General features: G+C 36.2%; 1 long non-coding RNA gene across 1 annotated transcript; it reads right to left on the bottom strand.

Moving 5' to 3' along the window:
* Positions 1–1630: 1630 nt before the first annotated feature.
* Positions 1631–4450, bottom strand: LOC141632170 (uncharacterized). Its single transcript, XR_012537765.1, has 5 exons — positions 4272–4450; positions 2356–2444; positions 2152–2277; positions 1884–2059; positions 1631–1770 (listed from the first exon to the last, which is right to left on the bottom strand). It is a non-coding gene; the product is annotated as an uncharacterized LOC141632170 (long non-coding RNA).
* Between the last annotated feature and the right edge of the window lie 541 nt (positions 4451–4991).

A 4991-nucleotide genomic window follows, 5' to 3' on the forward strand; every position in this document is an offset into this window, starting at 1 on the left:
TTTCTTAACCATAGTTTATGTTAACAAGGAAAGAGAGCTTAACTGTTAATACTATACTTCTATCAGTTCAGTGTACTACTATCTTGAGCTTTGTGGGATTTCAAACGGTCATAAACTACAGTTGAACCATGGTTAATGTGAGATGAAGACATTTAACCCACAGAATAACTCCACCTTGTGGGTGAAGGTTGGTTTCCATATGAACGTAGGACCCTCTACAAGATTAAGCCAGAAGAGAGTTTCAAGCCTACCACCATGATGTCTAGTAAGCCCACACTGTAGTGTACCTCTTTTTGGTGGTGGGTTGGGTACTTGGTTTGGTGGGCCTAACAAAAGTACTTAAAAAGAATAGGTATGGACTATGGAATATGGATCAGTTGTTCTCCCTTCACACGGGCCATTTTGGTCTGAAATAAAAAGACGGTATTTTGAGACGATTTTACAGCCAACATTTATAAAAAAAACGTTATCATAAGCTGTAAAACTAGCTGGACCATTGTGGTTACATCTGATCACAAAATGGTCACAAAATTCCGTCTTTTTGAAAAGACGGAAATGGTCCGTCTCAAACAAGAATTTCTATGGATATAGTCACATGTTCTAAGAGGATTGACATAATCACACATGAGAATGGCTATTCCATAAGAATTGATTTATTTTTCATTAAAAATTCAAAAATAATAAAAAACGATAAATATCGTGGATCAGAACCTAGGTAGCACCAAAACGGACACGGACACGGGCACGACACGGACACAGGACACGACATCCCAGAAAATTTAGGACACGAGACACGTTATTTAAATTAAATAAAATATATATTTTATAATTATGAACACTCGATTTTATTTCTATAAAATTATTTGATAGTAAATTTAAATAAGTGAAGGTAAAATTTGCCCTTGATTATAACTTATTTTCATTTACCATCTAAACGCATCTTCTAATCAATCTCTTTCGACTACTCACATCTCGTTTAAAGAACATAATTCACCTCAGTCCTCAAATGATGTCTAAATGTTATGGACACGCGTCGGACACGGCCCAAATACCATGGACACGCGTTAGACACGTGCCCGAATAAATGTAGAAGGTTAGACACAGCTTTATAGGTGTCCGACACATTTCGGCGTGTGTCCGAGGTGTGTCGGTGTCCGACACGGTGTCGAACACGAGACGACTGATTAGGAGAAGTGTCCGTGCTACCTAGATCAGAACATACTTGTACTTCAGTTATGGCTTATACGATGGACACTACAGATTATGTGGCTATTTCGGATCAACGATGAGTTACATCCGAGTATTTTGTTCCTAGGGCTACTCGTTTTCATGTGCAACTACTAAATCAATTTCCTTGTAGTCTCCATTTTCTACTTCATCAGATGGGCAAATCATTTACTCCCTTTGGTTTGTTATTAGTCAGTTTCACACTCGGAGATATGAATTTAACTCTTTAATATCTCTCAAAATACAAAAATTCAAATAAGACCGTTGTACAATGTATAACAATAACACCGTAATCCTATATTATCCACATATTTGGTGATATAATAAACTATATATTGTACTCCTTATTATACACAGTATAATACACACAAGACCAACTATTTCATTATAGTAAGCAAAAATATTTTTGTGATAAAATTGAAAGTCAAAGACTTACGTCCAAAAGGAGAAACGACTTGCAAAAGCAAAGAGTTTAGTTTCTTAGACCTGCTGGCTGCTGCATCAACTATTGCTCCGTGAATGACTGTAGACTTGGCTTCTTACCTGTGGATCAGAGCAAAATTTCGCAAGCGGTTATTAACTTTGAAAGGTTTGTGTAAGATATGGAAATGCCAGTGAGTTCCGTCACTTTTCAGTTTCAACTTGGTAAAACTTACTCTGGTGCAGGAACATCATCATTCTGTTCAGCAGAATAAGTCTTCTTCACATACTACTGAGAAATCGGGAAACCTTGCAAGCACATCGGTCAGTTCAAGAGTTTCGATCTGACAGCGCTTATCCTCCTTTTACCCGACTTAGTTGATGTACATCTTCATCTGGGCCCAAGGTTTATCTGCTAAGCAAGTAGTTCCAGAGATAAGTAGCGCAATCCTGGATTCAATTACTCTTTAGAAATTTGAACAAGAAGAGTAACTCTACCGTTACCTTCTGATTCCATGGTATCTTAATTGTGCCCCTCTATGTAATTTTAAGTGCTAATCATCACACAAGCTCACGATCTCATCCCTGGTGTCTTTATTGTCATCCTCAAAAGGATCAAGGACTCTTGACCTGAAAGAGGTTGACGATATGTCTATGAATTTGCAGCAAGTTATGTGGGAGTCTGCGCATGTTGATGACACTCCATACCTCCATTCCCGAAGGGTGTCTTGTCTGCTGGTTATGAATCTCCTCCTCTGTACACCACTGTAGTCCTCTTACAAAATGAGGTACATAATCTGCAGACAGCAAAACTCAGATTTTTAACAAAAGAAGCAGGGATACTGGATAAACGAAATACAGATATAGACGTAGTTATCTATCAGTAAAGACTAATGACTGTTTAACTAACATGGTACTTTAAAAAGAAAGGAATTCAGGAGTTATTCTCACTCAGGTAAACTGTTTAACAATTTAAAATATTCATTTAGTATCTATATTCATCTACAGCAATGATTTAATAAGCAGCGGCAAAGACATACAGTACATTATCAGCAAAGTCAGCGTGTAATTGATCAATATTACAGGTACGTGTGAGCAAGAAGACATGCGAATGCGACAAATGTGCTCTAGTCTCTAGGACATATACAAGAAGACATAAGATCATGACAGTAGTACAAATTCATCAATATAGTGCACTGAGCCATTGAAGCATAATAAATCATTAGCAGGCCTCAAGATATGGATATGGAATAACAAACATAAATTTCGTAACTTCCCTGCCTAAAAACACATATCCATAAATTTATTCTGTCTACTGGTTACCTTTCAGGCATTTTTCATAAGGTGAGCTGAACCAAAATGCAAATCATTTTCATGCAGGAAGGTCTCTATACATCAAAGAAGACTGAACAAATAAGTAAATGACATTGTAAAGATGCTAAATATTTTGAATGTTTTGAAGAAAGTACTTCATTTAATTAGGAATAACTTTATTGGTAGAGTTGGATGCGAAATGAACGCACATCATAGATCATTTAGAGAAAGAAGCTACAGAGTACACACACAAACATTTTTGCATGAAAGATCTGTTAAAAACACTCAATCAGCCTACATGACTCACGGCGTGACTTTCTTTACCTTCGTCTCCATTAGTGATTGAATCGGTCATATAAGTTTTGAAGCATACAAACTAAGGGCTAAGAATCACGATTGCAAGCCAATAAAATAGGCGGCCATTCTCCAACAGTCGTTAACACAATGTGGACAAATAAATAAGGGCATAGTCCCAAAATATGGCTGAGGGGGATGGAATAGAGAGTTCACTTATTTAGTCCAACTGGCGATGACCGGTGGGATAGTAATTCCGTTCTTATAAAGTTATCAACATTTGATACTTACACATGAAACTCGTATTGAAGTGTTGGTCAATAAAAGAAAATGTATCTAATGTAGGAATTCAGGAGTTATGAAAAACATTCAAGACAACTTGTCCATCAAATGATTAACCTAATTAAAACAGAAAACCGTCTCCAAAATGAAACAAATAATAAAAGGCGGAACAATAAATGTAAAATCCAACATAATTTAAGCCAGATAACAACATATCAACCTTGAACCATACTCTACAGATTTACTGATACAGTTTCTGAAATTCACTAATCAGTCTACCACGTATTCGAGAAATTCAACGATCAGAAGGCGAAGGGAGGAAGAAATAAATAGATATTCAGTAAATCTCTAACAAACATACGCTTGACGCATTGATACCAAGAGATAACTTCGACAAATACTGTCAAATTAAACCTCTCTTAATCAAATCTAGCCTAATTTAAAACCTAATTTAAAATCAAATATTATTCATGAATTCATGTGAACTCACTATCACAATACTCCGAATATATCAGTCAAAAAATCGTCGAAAAATTACAAGAATTACCGCCGAATAAATTCGCGCGAAGTTTAATTGTACAGAAAGTCAGAAACTATTGATCAACGGCTAGAAATTAAAGGTAAGCAAACGCAGGAAATCAAAGGTGCGGACTGCGATTTCTCAATATGCAGACAAATTACGATCATGCATTACTAATGCACTGAAAACAATTAAAAAAAAAGGAGTTTGATACCAGAAGAAGAGAATGTTGCGCTGCGATTTCGGCTTCGTTAATTGAAGTTCCGCGATGTAACCTAAATCAACCGTAATGCGATATATGACAATGTGGTAGATGAACCGAAAGAAAGAGAGACCTTCGTTCGCCATGTTTTCGCAGAACGGAGAGGCGGGATGAAGTGACGAGACATAGACATAGGCTCCGTTTGATAAAACTGACTGAAATACCTGAAACCTGAAAAGGTACCTGAAACCTGATAAGCTGACTGAAATTAAAAAAGTGCCTGAAAAGCTAGCTGAAAATTGGAAACTAATAAGGTAGCTGATTTTTTTGTAAAATGACATAACAGAATACTAATAATTATAATAAATTAATTTAAATAAATGATAAATATGTAAAGTAGAATCCTGAAACTTTAAAAAGCTATTTGGAGTAGCTTTTCATTTCATGTACCTGAAATGACTATACCAAACAACACTAGGTAAAACAACTACCTGAAATATTAGTCAAATCAGTTGCTTGATCAAATCAGGTACCTGAAATGCCTTGTCAAACATAGTCATAGTTAAAAATGAAACACAAATTCTTATTATAGACGTACACTATCCGTCTATACGTATAGACGAATATCACTTCCACTCACAAAATACCCATTTGCCGTAAAGTGGGAAGCACATGGGGAATGCCCCACCTTGTCCCCCCTACCCATTTTATTAGAGGTCTTTAACTCTTTAC

Source organism: Silene latifolia, chromosome 2 (genome assembly GCF_048544455.1).
Source record: "Silene latifolia isolate original U9 population chromosome 2, ASM4854445v1, whole genome shotgun sequence".
Taxonomy (NCBI): Eukaryota; Viridiplantae; Streptophyta; class Magnoliopsida; order Caryophyllales; family Caryophyllaceae; genus Silene; species Silene latifolia.